Here is a 17,141-nt window from a genome sequence, read left to right on the forward strand (position 1 = left end):
GCCACTGCACTCCAGCCTGGGTGATGGAGCCAGACTGTCTCAAAATAAATAAATACATACATAAATAAATAAAATAATAAAATAAAAAATAATGGTCATCTGGGTTTCATCTCCCTTCTTCCACTAGGGCTTTCCTACAGCAGCCCCAATGGGAGGTCATTCATGGTGATGGGGAGCTCACTACCTACCAGTTTCGTTGTTGGATGGCTTTGAACAAAGACAGTCTTCCCTCACACAAGAGGTCTGCCTCCCTGAGAGTCCTTGGGGCTCGTAGCTTTGTCTCCGGCCTCCTGTACTTGCATAAACCTCCTGTACTTGCACAAGCACCTCTAGGCATCTGCCTGCCTCCTACCCTTGCACGTGTGAAGCTCCTGGGCCTCTCTTCATTTCTCATCTGATCACTGACAGTTCTGTCTGTCAGTGTCCCAGGTTACAGTGAGGAAGGGACAGAGGGGAGCAAAGGGGTTTGATCCCTTCCTTGTTTTGGACCTTAGATTTCTATCCATGTGGCAGGAATGGCTACTGAACATTCTAGCTGCTGCAAGGAGCCAGAATGCTTGAATTTTGCATCCTTCAAAGCACAGAGTAAAGTCAAGGGCAGCCTGTGGAGTACTGAGCTCACTTACCATCCCAGCCCACCCCAAGGTCTCCTCTTCAGACAAATACCTTCTAGATTCACTCATAGTAACAAACTTCCTAATCTGTCATCCCATCAAAGTGTGAACCTAACTTCCTATATCCAACTGCTATTGAACAGCCCACTAAGTATGTCAGTGCATCCAAGTAAACCTCACCATTAATTCACCGTTCATGTATTCAGTAAAAGTTTAATGAGCAGCTAAGTGCCATGCTCCATGCTGCGTGCTTGGATATGGCAGAGAGTGAGTCAGATACAGTTCCTGTCCTCCAGGAGCTTTGGTTAAGTAGAGCGACAGTACTGAACGGGCAGCAGCATTGTATCATCACTGTTGGAGTGAGTCCCATGAACCACACATGCTCTGTTCTGTGAGAGGATCCAAGAGTGACCTATCCATCTGAGATCAGAGACGCCAAGGGCTGAGTGGGCAGGGCAGGCTGTAGCCAAGTGGAACAGTGCTGCAGGTAGAGGAAACAGAATGTGTGAGAGCCCTGAGGCAAGAAGAAGCTTCTCACATCTGAAGAACAGAGAAGCCATGGGGGAAAGGTGGGTCCAGGGAGCCGGGGAGGGCCGTGACCGGAGTCTGGAATGGTCAGTGGGGGCTAAATAAGCCTTGATCTCTGCTCCCCTGACCCACGTCCCAACAACCTCCGGCAGCGGAATCCCAGGCACTGACCCTTCAGCCTTGTTTGCCTTCCCATGGAGGGTCTAGGTTCTGCTTCCTACATAGCTCTTGAATCCATCCCTGCCCCTCCACACCCCCCACTCTACCCTAGTCCTGGCCACTGTTGTCTCCAACCTGGCCACCTCAATAGTGTCCTGACTCATATCTCTGGCTCTCCACCTGCCACTCCAAATCACTCTGCACGCAGCGTCCAGGACAAGCGTCCTAAAGAGCAAAGCTGACCAGGTCATCTTGCCCAAAACACTGTAATGGCGTCCACTGCCAACAGGAAGAAGCCCAAACTCCTTAGCCTGGTGTTCGCACCCCTTCAACATCTGATTCCAACCCATCTTTCCAGCTTCACTTTCACCTTGCCCCACCCTGGACCTGCACTTCTTCAGTTCAACTGAACCCCTTGCACAATTTATTCTGTCTGCTGGCAATGCTGGGTCTCCCTTCTCTATCCCCCTACTCCCATCCTGTGAAACCTAGCTTAAACATTCCTTCTTCTGAAACCTTCCTAACTGCCCTTCACCAACAAGGTCATGACGTTGTCACCCACCCCGAATGCCCCACTCGCATTGTGCCTTCTGTCTCCTCCATCCGTGCCTTCCCCCTGCACTTTAGTGGCGCTTGCTTATCCATCTGCTGACTAAGCTGCAAGCTGTCTGGGAAAGAGGACAATGTTTCAATTATCCTATTGCCCTGGTGCCCAGTCCTGAGCGTGGGACACAGTAGGTGCTCAATAAGTGTTGAGGCTAGGCATGGTGGCTCATGCCTGTAATCCCAGCACTTTGGGAGGCTAAGGCAGGAGGATGGCTTGAGGCCAGGAGTTTGAGACCAGCCTGGGCAATGTAGTGAGACCCCATCTCTACAAATTTTTTTAAAATTAGCCAGGCACTGTGGCACGTACCTTGTAGTACCAGCTATTCTGGAGGCTAAGGCAGAAAGATTGCTTGAGCCTGGGAGGTAGAAGCTGCAGTAAGCTGTGATCACACCACTATACTCCAGCCTGGGTGACAGAGTGAGACCCTGTCTCAAAAAAAGTTGCGTGACAGATCCAAGAACGGGAAGAACACAGTGGGCCCAAGGGCAGAGATGGTGCCTGCTTTGGGAAAAGGGGAGGTAAGTGCTGATCCCTCCATGCCCCTGGGATTCTGTGAGTGCCCAAGAGAGCCCCCAGATACACACAGGCCCCAGGAGGCGTGGCCTGGGTCACAGTGCCTGTTGTGTCTCTGGCAAAGGGGCAAGGCTGCCACCCTCCAGCCTAAGCCAACCCCTCCTGCACTCTTTCCTCCTCTGGCTTCTCTGAGACACAGAGAGGTACAGGAGAGAGCTCCGGACCAGGAGTGAGGCAATCTGGGTTTGTGTGTTCATTCAACAGATATTTATGAAGTATCTACCATATTCTGTGCACTGTTTGAGTCACCAGGGAGTCAGCTGTAAATAAGATGGAGAAAGTCCCTGTCTTAAGGAGCTTACATTCTAGTGGGGTGATAGACAACAAAGAAATACAACAATAAACACATGACATGTGATGTGGAAGAGAAATCAAGTGGCCTAAGAGGAGAGTGACAAAGGAGAGGCTTCTTTTTAAATAGTAGCACGTGAGCAGAGAAGAAACGAGTCCTGCAGAGATGGCGGGGGAAGAGCCTGCCAAGCAGAGGAACTGCAAGTGCAAAAGCCTTGACTTGGGAACAGGGTTGGCAGCTACAACACCAAGGAGTCCAGTACAGCCAGAATGGAAAGAACAAGGAAGTCAGCGGCGGGAGGTGAGGGCCACGTTATACACTCAGCTCCCAGCCCAGCCACCAGTTTCTTAGGTGAGCTTAGGTGCATTCCTTCCCCTCTTTGGGCCTGTATGTGTTCTCCCATCTCCCATGTTGGGTTCACCAAATTGTACCACCAGCAGCCTGACTCCCAGGGCAGCTGTGAGGGCCCTGGAGAGGAGAATGTGAGATGAGATGTGTGTAGCTGCTGTCATACCAAGGAAAGGGCTTAAGTGGGGATTCCTGGAAGCAGAGGAGAGGCCAAGACCTAAATGCCCTGGGCACCTGCGCAGGTCCTGGAATCAATACAATCAGGACAGAGATGACCTAAAACAGGGCTCGGGCAGGAAAGCTGGGCAATTCCTGCATCTTCTGCCCCAGGACAGAGTGAAGACCTGAGTCCTGTGCCTTGACTGGGCCAACACTCCCCAGCCTCACCCAGCAGCCTTCATGCCATCTGCTTAGATTGGACTGGTGCCCAGCTCCTTGAGAAAAACAGCCACTCCTTGATGACGGCAATGCTGGATCCATCAGGTCTGAGTCATGGGTTCTGCTGATGCGTGGTGGGGACAGAGGCCTTGTTTGGCTTAAGGTGGGTGAGCTGAGCTCCAGCAGAGCTTGGGCCTGCCAGATGGCATGGCCAGCATGGCCAGTTTGCCCTGGGACCACCTTCCCTGGCCTCCAGCTCACATCCTGCTCCACCCTTCCTCCAGCCCAAAGTGCCCCCACCTGCCTGGAAACCTGTGTGAGCTACCCAGGTGTGGGCATCCCCTCCAGGGAGACCTGGTCTGGACTGAGCCAGCTCCACAGCCTGTCCTGGGCCCCTCAGCCACCCAACTCCATGTCCCAGGTCTAGAGCCCACCTGCCTATTCCACTTGGTCCAGAGCTGTAGGAGGCAGGCAATGGGAGGACACTCCTTTAAGGAGAGGTTTCATCTACTTTTTTGGGATTTGACTCCAAGGAATACTCAGTGATGAAATGGGCTGAAGTCATCCCTCCATGGGGGCATCCACTCTACCATTCAATGGACACTTATTGAGCACTTGTTGTGGGGCACCAGTCACTGTGCCAGTCCCTGGGACTCCAGAGGTGAGTGAGACTTGGACTCAAGGAGTTTGCAGTTCACCAGTGGTGGAGAGGTGGAATGGACTCTTGAGCAGGTATCTATAAAATGCTGTGGTGAGAGCTATGATAGAAATAGTGATAGAGATATTCCTTCCACCCCATTATCCTATGGACCCCCTTCTCAATATGTCCAAAAGTCAACTTTCCATCTTCTGTCCACCCAGAGCTGCCCTACCTCCCAGTTCCCCCACCTGCGTGGACAGCACCACCATCATCCCACTGCCTTAGGCTAATCTGGGGACCATCCTGAGCTTCTCCTTCACCTCTACATTCCAGGAACCAGGTCTTACTGATTTCACCTCCTCACCACCTGTCATATCCATCACCTCCTCTATATTTCCCCTAGTTCAGCCTCTGTGACCTCTCACCTTCATTACTCATGCTGTTTCCCTGCCTCCAGTCTCACCTCCTCCAATCCATTCTGCTTCCAGAGCCATCTTTCTGAAATGCAAAAATGACCACATCATCCCTCTGCCTAATATTATTCAATTACGCATAGTCAATTCAACTAAAGTTATTCAATCACAATGACTCAAGCATGAAAACCAAGCTCCTTGGTTTGTATGACATACAAGTTCCGCCATGACTGGTCCTCTGTTGGCCTCTCTAACTTCACCTCTGGCCACTTGAGCCTTCACTCCATCCGATAGAACCACCTGCAGGCTTTTATGCCTCCAAGCCTTTTCTCATGCTGTTCTTTCTGATTGGCGTGCCCCTCTATTACCTCCCCTTGGGCTCTCCTCTCAGACCCTCAGCCCACTCCAGTTTGGGGCCCATGTTTGCACAGACATCTATCCCAGCAGCAGCTGTAATGTTTCGTGACCTTATCTTGCTTATGTGACTATCTCTCATATTTCCTTAAAGAGAGGAACAGGGGGACATTTAAGTCACTTCATATCCCCAGTGCTTTGCCCAGGGCCTGGCATGTGTGTGTTGACTATATGATTCCATCCTACACTGGATGAAATCTCAGGACAGTAAGAATCCCAGCTTCAGATGCTTGGTCTGCTGGACTGAGGGCTTGAGGAAGCTCTGAGGACAAGCTGAACTCTAGTGGGTTCACTGGGTCCAGCCAGTGACATTCTATGCTGTGTCCATATAGGTGGGAACAGAGGTGGCACTCTATTTCAAGGACCACATTTTCTACTAGCTCTTAGCCAACCTGGCTGGGGACCTAAGAACTTAGTATCTCCTCTAAGACCTGAGTGTGGTGCTTTATCTCCATAAGCTACCCCAAGACCATCTGCTGAACTCACAGGAAACAGCTTCAGTGCCTATCTTCTCTCCTGGTGCATGGACTCTTGCCTTGATCACCTCCAACCATGATGGATTATCATACAGACCCACCGAGGAGTGGGGCTGCACAAGAGACCTGGTGTTCTGGGACCTTGTGCCATCCAAACATTTCCATTCATGGACATAACCAGTGGCTCAAGTCCTCTGAGCATACATACAAAAGAGCTTAGAACAAAGTCTCTTGATACCCCCTTCCCTTCCAGAGCTCCGATGGCCTTCAGAAAAATAAGAGATTATCACAGCCTGGTGCAACATGACACAACTCCAGACCACTGTGAATTTTGATAGGTTCCTTGGGTTGCAAGCAACAGAAGTAGACTTTGGCAAACCTCAGCAGAATAATAATTTTCCAGAAGGATGTGGTGTTGTCTTAGGTTAGACTCACTTATGGGCAGACCCTGAGAAAAGCACATTAGATTCCAAATCATTTTCTGGGAGGCAATCCCATGAAACACCTGCAGGAGAGTGGGAATAAGGAAGGCAGAGAAGGGAACTAATAATGTGTGCATCGCTGAGGTTACCGCTGGGGAAACTGGGCCTCAATCCAACCAGGGATGGCTGGGACACTGTGTGGCACACATGTCAGAGTTATCCCCACTGAGAGGTGAAGGAGTTGGGGTATATATCCAGCAACTCCCAACAGTCGCTGATTGAGGGCTGCTGGAAGAGAGACCATTAACTCCCTGGCACTATTGGCCAGCTCCTTTCATGTCTCTGGGCTCTTAGAGAAAGCCTCCAGGCAAAGGATTGCCGGGGTTGCACAGGGAAGCCGCAGGTATGCACAAGAACGGGGAGTGGTAAACAGTGTGGGTGGGACACTGACAGTGCCTGCTACCACAGCTGCACAAAAAACTAGGTGACAAGCTGAAAAAACTATGCCCCAAAAGAACGGGGCTCAAAAAACCTAGAGTTATGCGTCCACATTCTGTTTTTTTGTTTTTTGTTTTAGAGACAAGGTCTTGCTCTGTTGCCCAGGCTGGAGTGCAGTGGTGAGATCACGGCTCACTGCAGCCTTGACCTTCCTGGCTTAAGCGATCTTCTCTCCTCAGCCTCCCAAGTAGCTGGAACCACAGGTATGCATCACCATGCCCAGCTAATTTCTTATTTTTATTTTGTAGAGACAGGGTTTTCCTATGTCGCCCAGGCTGGTCTCGAGCTCCTGGGCTCAAGTGATCCTCCCAAAGTGCTGGCATTATAGGTGTGAGCACTGTGCCCAGCCCATGTCTACTTTCTGACCAGGGAAGGGAAGACATTTTGATGGACAGTCCCTTATTTGTATCCAATGAAGGTAAGTAGGTCTTCCAAGAAAACCTGGGATTCTATTACCGAATGGAGGAATGTTGCTGGTCAAACAAAAGCCACAGATGTCACTAAACCTTCCCCACATGCTTACTTTGTTTTGTTTTGTTTTGTTTTGAGACAGAGTTTTGCTCTGTTGCACAGGCTGGAGTGCAGTGGCACGATCTCAGCTCACTGCAACCTCCGCCTCCCGGGTTCAAGGGATTCTCCCACCTCAGCCTCCCGAGTAGCTGGGATTATAGACGCGCACCACCACGCCCAGCTAATTTTTGTATTTTGAGTAGAGACAGGGTTTCACCACGGCCACATGCTGATCTTTCACTTGTAGGATGAATTCACTCACAAGAGCCCAGGGCTTCATAAAGCTGGGCCAACAAGGGCCTCCTGATGGCTCCTGGACACAGGGGTGCCGTTGTCCAGAGTAACAGCTCCCAGACTCATGTTGGAGTCCTTAGTGCTGCCTCTCTTCTGGTCTGTGCCAGGGGTGGGCCAGGAGGCAGCCATGCCATCAGAACCTGGGCTCTGGAGTCTGGACACCTTGTCTGTGTGACCTTGGGTGTGTCATTGCACCTCTGAGCCTCAGTTGCTCACCTGTAATCAGGGCTACTTCATGTGGTTGTATGGAATGTGTTCTGTTCATCTCCAGGGGGTGCCACTCCCCTTAGATTCCACGAGCCCTGTAGTGTGCACTTAACTGGAGTGGGGACAGGTAAGGTATCCAGCAGCAAAGTTCAGAGGCCATGCAACCTGCCCAAAGGATCCTGGGGTGTGCTGGGGAGAACCAGAGTTTTGTTCACAATCTCCTACTCTCATACTTTTCTTTGGGGGGCTGTCATCATGCTCCCCCACTTATAGACAGGCTTTACTCTTTGCTATTAGGGATGGGGAGGTATGGCTGCAGACTGCTTTTCCCAACTTTGTGAACTAAAAGAACAGAAGGGACTTTTCTCCTCTCCCCACAGCCTCCTTCAGTGTATAAAAACCCAAGAGAAGACTCTGATTGGGTTGGGCAAGTCATGTGCTCATCTCTTGGACCAATCAATGTGGCCTGGAAATTGGGCATCTATGATGGGCCGGGCTGAGGTCACATGTACCCTATTGTTGCCAAAGGAACAGGATAAAATGATTAGTGATTTTGGAGCCTGGCAAATGGCACAGCCTCAGAGCCCAAAAGGCTAAAGTCTTCAGTCAGTTCCAGGAGCCCTGGAAATTATTTCCTTTTCATGACGTTTCCTTTCCATATCCAAGGTGGCCCTGGTTGGTACCCACCCTCTTAAGGCAGACTCCCTTCCAGGCAGGTGCTTTCAACATGCCCATGGGCACTGGTCCAAGGCAGGCAAGGGAGAGGTCTAGTTCTCATGCTCAAAGGCACCGAGTAAATATTTGCAGTGAGTCAGTGCGTTGACAGGTGAGGCCTCAGGGCTTGTCTGCCCCTCCCTGGTGATTGTCTCCGCCTGACCCTCAAGCTGCCCGAAGATCTCTGCTGCCCTCTCCCTGTGGTGGGTGTGATCTGGGCATGGTCTCCTGCCCACCTCTTTCTTCCCAGCCTCGAGGAGGGGTCCTTAGATCCACACAAGGAGCTCCCCCTCTTGGCCTCTTAACCTGGCCTTATAATTCTATCCATTTTACAGACAAGAAAATTAAGGCTCAGAAAGATTAAATGACAGGTTCGAAGTTTCCAGCATTGTAAGTGGCAGAGCCGGCATTCAAACCAGTATCTGATTTTAAATCTCAGACTCTTACCAGATTCCTCTGCCCACCATAGATTCTGGTTTCAAATACATACACCCAGAAGCCCATCCTGGCCCAGTAACTGAAATAGCAGGAGCTGAAAGAGCCGCGCAATTTGAAGTGAGTTTCGTGGAAAATTCTGTGGTCCAGCCTTGGCAGGAAGTTGCCAAAACAGTCAAGTGTGGACCACAGGTGGAACCTCCTTGCATCTGGGCCCAGCTAAGGTCTAGAGGTCCCTGAATATAGACCCTCTCCAAAAGGCAGTCAATCCTGGGGGTCCAGGCAGAAGGTGGGAGGAGCTGCCACACATGCCCCACGGCACTTATAGGTTCAGCAGGCAGGACCCACGTGACCCCAGCTTGGCATCTTCCCAGACACAGCCACTGGCAGTATCTATGACCAGGCTGAATTTAGACACGGGGTCCAAAATACCGCTACTCACCCCGCCACCGACCCCAGCAACCTGCACCCTCCTCACCAACATTCACATAGTACCTGTGTTGTCCTCGGCATTGTTCAGAGGGTACACTGCTCCCTTTGCAGAACCTCTCCTGTCTGGCCCTCAAGGCCAACCTCCCCCTCCCTTTATGGTGAATGGGGTTATGGGCATGGAGTCTCCTGCCGTCTCCTTTCCTCTTCCCTCCCAGATTTGAAAAGAAGTCTTTGGACTCTCACCAGGAGCTCCTCCTCCTGATGTGTCCAGCCTTAGGGTCTTCTGCTGTCGCTTTCTGAGAATCTGTGCTTGCTGGGAACCCAGGACAGCTCCAAGGACAGGAAGGACTGAAGGAAGGGGCAGTGTGGTTTGGAGAAAGATCCCAGATTCAGGAATACGACAGAACCGGGTTTGAACCCTCACTTGGCCACTCACTCACTGTGATAGGCAGACTGATGCTCCCATCCCCCCAGATACCTACCTCTTTATCCCCCAAACCTGTGAATATGTTACCTCACATGACAAAAGGGATTCTGCATCTGTGATCAAAGGAAGAATCCTGAAATGGGGAGGTTATCCTGGGTTACCTGGGTGAGCTTGGGCCATAAAGTTCTCGTAAGAGGGAGGGGGGAGAGTCAGAGAAGGAGCTGTGATGATGAAAGCAGAGTGGGGGTGATGCAGGCCTGGATCCCGGGGTAGAGGCCTGGATCCCGGGGTAGAGGCCTGGATCCCAGGGGTAGAGGCACTCTCAAGAAGCTGGCAAGGGCAAGGGACGTTTTCTCCCATAGGGCCCCCAGAGGGAGAGCAAGCCTGTGCCCCATTTCAGACTCTGACCCCCGAGTGGAACAGAATGCATTGATGTTGTTTGAAGCCTCTGCATTTGCGGTAATTTGTGACTACAGCCATGGGGTGCGAATCCACAAGTTCTGTGACCTCAAGCAAATTCCTTAACCGGAGAGCCCACATTCCCTCATGGGGTGAGGGTGCCGTGGCTCATGCCTATAATCCCAGCATTTTTGGGAGGCTGAAGTGAGAGGATTGCTCGATCCCAGGAGTTTGTGATCAGCCTGGGCAATATAGCGAGATCTCATCTTGACAAAAAATTTTAAAATTAGCCAGGCATGGTAGCACACGCCTATAGTCCCAGGTACTTGGGAGGCTGAGGTGGGAGGATCAATTGAGCCTGGAGGTGGAGGCTGCAGTGAGCACCACTGCACTTCTGCCTGGCCTACAGAGTGAGACCCTGTCTCAAAAATGACAACAACAACAATAATAACGCCTACCTTGAAGTGTTGTATTAAAAAGTATATATTAGGGCTGGGTGCGGTGGCTCACACCTGTAATCTTAGCACTTTGGGAGGCCAAGGCGGGCATATCACTTGAGGTCAGGAGTTCGAAACCAGCCTAGCCAACATGGTGAAACCTCATCTCTACTTAAAATACAAAAAAAATTTAGCCTGGCATGGTGGCAGTCACCTGTAATCCCAGCTACTCAGGAGGCTGAGGCAGGAGAATCGCTTGAACTCCGGAAGGGGAGGTTGCAGTGAGCCGAGATTGCGTCACTGCACTCTAGCCTGGGTGACACAGTAAGACTCTGTCTCCAAAAAAAAAAAAAAAAAAAAAAAAAAATTAAACGCCTGGCTCATAACAAAACTCAATACATGATGCTGTTATGAAAAGGAGGAAGAGAGAGTCGAGGAGAAGCAGAAAGAGGAAGAGGGAAGAGAGAAGTTGGGTGGTGAAGCTACAGCCAGCCCCATGTTCTGGGCAGCCCCAGGCAAAGCGGGGCCCATGGAAACCTGCCCATCTCTTCACTTGGCTTTCACTCATTTTGACTTCAGGGTACTCTTATCCCCCTTAGAAGGGTCAGGGCCAACCTCTACTAATAGACCCCTGTGAAAGCTTTCCCTACTGAATGAAGAACTGCAGTAAAAAACAGGTATAAGAGCCTGCCCCAGTATACGCCTCTGGCACTCCTGTAGCTCCACGCCACCAATGCACAGCAGCAGATTTGTCTTTCCGCCTTTTTAACTTTCCAGGCTTGACCAACAGTAGCCTATGCGGAAATGTGCAAGTCACAAGCTGAATCCTTCTTTTGTGAAGGAATTGAGCTGGTGACCTGAGAGAGCTGGTGTGTGTGTGTGTGTGATTTCCAATTGCCTCCAGTTCCTCCACATTCTCAACATTTTAACATTCTAGTGAGTGTAAAGTGATATCTCATTGTGGTTTTAGCTTGCATTTTCCTGAAAACTAATAATGGTGGGCACTTTTTCATGTACTATATGGCTACTTATATATCTCCGAATGTTGATTCAAGACTTTTTGCCTATTTAGATAAGTTGAGTTGTTCATCTTTTTATTGCTGATATAAATACATTGTTGGTGGATGTGTAAAATGATACAACTTATTTGGAGAATTGTTTTTCGCAATTAAAAAAATTACACATCCATCCATGCTATGACTTTGCAGTTCCATCCACAGTAAATAAAAAGCATATGTCTACACAAAGCCTTATTCGTAAATATTCATAGAAGCTTTATTTGTATTAGGCAAAAAGTGGAAATGATCCAAATGTCAGTCAGTTGGTGCATAGATAGACCAACTGGAATACAGCTATGCAATGGAATACCACCTGGCAATAAAAATGAATTAACTATTGATACGTACTATAACATGACTGAATCCCAAAAACATTATGATTCCTGAAAGAAGGCAAACACAAAAGAGTATGCACTGTATAATTCTGTATAATTCCACATATGTAAGTTCTACAACAGGGGAAGCTAATTGTAGTGACAGAGGTGGATCAGTTGTTGCTTTCAGGGTAGGGCATGGGGAGAGCAGGAGGGAACCTTCTGGGGCGGTGGAAATACTCTATATATTATTTAGAGTGGGGATTACACTGGGGTATACACTTGTCGAAAAATCATCAAATTAAGATCTGTGCATTTCATTGTATGTAAATGTTATCTTGTTAAAAACAAAACTGAATTATGCCACAAATCTGAAGTGCTACCACCAGGTGGCACTGATGCATAATTTCCAAGAGTTCAACTGTAAAGTTTATGCAGTGACTAAGACTCATAAATCATTCTATTTGCAAGTGTTCTCAAAAGGATGTGGCATTGTTTTGTGGGTATTTTTCATTTCAAAAAAATAGTATTGTGCTGGAGGCCTCCTTCTGTTCCTTTCTTCTTTTTTCCCCCATTCAGCATTGTGGAGTTTTGGCATTTTTTTTTTTGCTCTTGTTTGTTTTTTGTAGAGACAGGGTCTCACCATCTTGCTCAGGCTGGTCTCATACTCCTGGGCTCAAGCAACTCTTCTGTCTCAGCTTCCCAAAGTGTTGGGATTACAGGCTTGAGCCACTGCACCTGGACAGAACCTTGTTTTAAAGATTTCTTGACCTTTTGTGTGCATCTAATTCATTGCTTGTTACTGTGATAGAATATTCTGTAGTGTGCTTATGTCACATTTTACTTACATTCATTCCCCCAATGATGAATGCCTCATTGCATCCAGCTCTCCAGCCATCACAAATAACTTGGTGATAAAATATCCTCTTATGGCCAGGCACAGTAGTTCACGCCTGTAATCCACCCCCCCAGCACTTTGGGAGGCCGAGGTGGGTGGATCACCTGAGGTCGGGAGTTCGAGACCAGCCTGACCAACATGGAGAAACCCCGTCTCTACTAAAAACACAAAATTAGCCGGGCATGGTGGTGCATGCCTATAATCTCAGCTACTTGGGAGGCTGAGGCAGGAGAATCGCTTCAATTCGGGAGGTGGAGGTTGCGGTAAGCCGAGATCGCACCATTGCACTCCAGCCTGGGCAACAAGAGTGAAACTTTGTCTCAAAAAAAAAAAAAAAAAAAAATCCTCTTACATGTCTCTTTATGGAGTCGTGTGAGAATCTCTTTAATTATATAGCCAGTAGTGGGATCCTCCCCATCCCTACTCATAATATTTATTTATTTGAAGCATTTTATCCCCTTCTACTTAATACATTTCCTCCAGAATTGGTCATTATCTTGGGTGAAATAAGCCAGTCCCAAAAAGACAAACGTAGCACGTTCTCACATATGTGGGAGCCAAAAAAAATGTGATTACATTGAGGTAAAGAGAGGAAATATGGAGAACAGAGACTGAGAAGAATGAATGGAAGAAAGGGGGAAGGATGAAGAGAAGTGGGTTAAAGTGTACAAACAGATAGAAGGAATACATTTATTGCTTGATAGCAGAGTAGGGTGACTATAGTTAAACAAAAATGTACTGTACTTGGGTGATGGACAGCCTAAATACCTTGACTTGATCACTATACATCATATATGTATGTAACAAGATTTCACATGTACCCCATAAATTTTTACAATTTTTGCAAATAAAAAGATGTATCATAAAAAATTTCCTTCAAAATCTTCCTGCTAAAAGTTATTAAATATATTTAAGCAATGTCCTAAACTTTTAAATTAAAGGGAATATTTGCTGTGAATCCTTTTACTTCTCTCTTTGCAAAATAGCAAGTGTTGTTTGAGATGTGTTTTAAATTTACAAAATAGTATTGTTGACTAAGATTTGGATGTCCATTTTTTTTTTCATTCTCAAAGGAGGTGACCAAATTGTTAATCTGGATTTTTTTATACTGAATAAATTTCTCCCAATTTTTTTGTGGTATAGCAACTGAATTTGTGCACCATTGTAAATTGTAAATTAAAGCTGATATTTAAAAACAACTTTTAAGGCAAAGTTTCTCAATGGTGGCACTACTGACATTTGGGACCTAATAATTCTTTGTTGTAAGGGGCTGCCCTGTGCATTGTAGGAGGTTTAGCAGCATCTCTGCCTACTACCCACTGGATGCCAGTAGCACCTCTTCTCAGTTGTGACAACCAAAAATGTCTCCAGACCTTGTCAAATGTCCAATGGGAGACCAAAATTCACTCCAGTTGAGAATGACTGTTTTAAGATAAATGAAGTCTGGGATTCATTGGGGTCTTTTTCTAGATGTTTTCTTTCTTTTAATCAGTTCATTTCAATCCCAATCTCGGCTATAGACTTGTATTACATGGCCCTTTAAAAAAAATCCTCCCCCGCTTTCTAGCTGGAATAAAGCTCCTCCTGGAGACATTTTATCTCCAGATACTTTCTGGAGTCCTTTGTCTTTTAGCAGACTGAGCATCAAGTAGTCTTCCATGTTCGCTTCTCTCTAAGTTTCCTAACCTCCCCCTCTCAGCCACTGCAGAGGTCAGAGGAGGAAGAGAGAGTCAATTTCTCCTGTGCTCCCCTCCCAGAGGAACCCAGAAGAGCAGAGACAGCCCCACAGCAGTGTGATAAGAACTCCAAAGAAGTGGGGCGCGGTGGCTCACACCTGTAATCTCAGCACTTTGGGAAGCCGAGACAGACAGATCACCAGAGGTTGAGAGTTTGAGACCAGCCTGGCCAACACGGTGAAACCCCATCTCTACTAAAAATACAAATTAGCCGGGCGTGCTGGCGGGCGCCTGTAACCCCAGCTACTTGGGAGGCTGAGGCAGGAGAATTGCTTGAACCCGGGAGGTGGAGGTTGCAGTGAGCCGAGATCATGCCACTGCACTCCAGCCTGGGCGACAGAGCGAGACTCCATCTTAAAAACAAACAAACAAACAACCACCACCCCCCAAAACAAAACAAAACAAAACTCCAAATCTCAAAAACAAACACCCCCCCAAGACAAAACAAAACAAAACAAAACTCCAAATCTCAAAAACAAACACCCCCCCAAGACAAAACAAAACAAAACAAAACTCCAAAGTGTGATGACTCAGTCTGTGAAAGAAACATCCTCCTCTTTTCTTTTCAGTTCTGACATCCCTCTCCCCTCATCAAGTGGCTATTAATTCTCTTGACCTTTGTAACTTAATTATCTACAAGACTTGAGTGAACACTAGAGTGCTCACTGTGCCCCTCACCTCTGTTCCTCGGCATCCTAGCCCTGCAAGGTGCTTCTCAAGAGGTATTCTCTATGGTCAACAAAGTGAGGGAACTGCTGCTCTATGGATCTCTCTCTGGGACGCTGGCACTGACCACTAGCTTATTAAAGGCTGTGAGAAGCTTTTCAGGAGTCTATTTTTCATCCAGCATTTCCTGGATTAAGTGATTACAAAAGCTTCCCACTTCACCCACCACATTTAACAAATATCTATTAACATCCCTCTGAATTGGTGTCAGAATTGGTGTCCCAGGGAACACGGTTTAGGAAATGTCTTAAATATTAACAACCTTCCAGCCTGGTCAACATGGGGAAACCCCGTCTCTACTAAAAATACAAAAAAATTAGCCGGGCGTGGTGGTGCGTGCCTGTAGTCCCAGCTACTCAGGAGGCTGAGGCAGAAGAATTGCTTGAACCTGGGAGGCAGAGGTTGCAGTGAGCTGAGATTGTGCCACTGTACTACAGCCTGGGTGACAGAGTGACACTCCATCTCAAAATATATATGTACATATTAATAACCTATACCTTTTGCAAATCGCCTTCAAATGCCATTAATTTGTTCATTAATTTGCTCAAACAAACTGCTGAGCATCCACCATGGTAGGGAGTACGGCTACAAAGACTACGTGTCCCAGTAGCTCCCAGACGAGTCAGGGAGCAGATGTGGGCAGACTGTGCTGGCACCTGGGACAACGCCTGAGCCAGGTGTTCAGGAAATGATGGATGAAGTGATTAATTCTGACATCAGCACTCTGATAATCTTCACAGAGCAAGCAAGACCTCATCTGAGCCTAGAATATAAGCCTGGGTCCCTTCCATCTTTGCAGTATCAGGAGCTTGTTAGAAATGCAGAATGTCCTGATCTAGAACTACCAAATCAGAACTTAGGCTGTGGCAAGATCCCCGGGTGATCCTTATGTGCATTCACGTTTGAGAGGCGCTGCCTTAAAATAGCACGCTTTCTGACAAGAATGTAAACAGAACCAAAATATATTTCTGTGTGGTGTATTGGTCAAAGGCTGACCTAGTGGGCTCCATACTAAGCCCAGCAGACAGAATACAAAGATAGGGTATAGAAAGACTGGTAGTGGCAACAAGTGAAGTGTCTTCTCTCCTGTCCTGGCCCTCACCTAACAAGGACTGTGATTCAGCAGGTTAGGCTGCAGATATGCAGTATGCAGGGAGCAAGGACAGGCAATGAGGCCACCCCTGTGGTCCCTTCTGCCTAGATGTCTGCCATGACTGGCTCAGTGTAATGGGTATGGCTCGGAGGAAGGGAGCAGGGGATGGGGGAAGGATGCTTCCCATTACCCTCATCTAGAGACACCACCTCTGCTATGGACCAGGTAAGTGACCAGCCATAGGGCCTCAGAGCCCAGGGCTCTGTGTGGAGAATTTTTGGCCTCTTCCTCTTCCTCTTGATCTTCAACACTGGTCACAAGAGGAAGTGCAGGGAGGGTTCAGGGCAACCTGACCCTTCAGGAAGCAGACACATTTAGGGCCAGTGTACCTGGAGGGTTCAGGGCGGCCTGACCTATCAGGAAGCAGACACAACACCCTTGCCTGGGACTGGACCTGGGCCCAGACCTGGGCCCTGCTGGCCTTGGTGAGACTGCAGGCAGGTTGGGCCTTGAGAAGGGACCTTGGGAAGGGGCCTTGGTGAGGACCTAGGAGAAGCCCCTTCTCACAGACTTGGGCCTGTGATGGGTAGAGAGTGGCTAGCCCAGGTGGGGAGTAACTACGAGGGAAGGAAACTGAAAACCACAACATCGATAACCACAGCACAACAAAACTAAATATAAAGAGATCCCAACACCCACCTTACAGCAGTTTCCCTGCCCCTGCCTCTGGAAGACGGTCTGTGTGCGAAGCATCCCCCAGCAGGGGCCATCTGTGTGTGCCCTCCAGAGTCCAGAGAAGGTGAGGTGAGCTCCCAATGCCCAGGATCACCAGGATGTAGACTTCTTGCTATTCTACCTAAACAAATAAATCCGACAGGAATCTAGTTGACAGAGATGGGCTAGTAGAGACGGCATTTCACATAGAGGGGAGGGCCCAAGGAAAGGCCCAAAGGCAGGACCACACTCATCCGGATAGGAAGACAAACGTCAATGTATACGTCTCTCTCCTATCCTGATTGAGCTGGCACTACTGTGTTTTCCAGTCTGAGGACACCAGTCACAACCTGTGCATATCACGGTGATAGAGTCACGTGGTTGC

Source organism: Pongo abelii, chromosome 13 (assembly GCF_028885655.2).
Source record: "Pongo abelii isolate AG06213 chromosome 13, NHGRI_mPonAbe1-v2.0_pri, whole genome shotgun sequence".
In the NCBI taxonomy this organism is placed as follows: Eukaryota; Metazoa; Chordata; class Mammalia; order Primates; family Hominidae; genus Pongo; species Pongo abelii.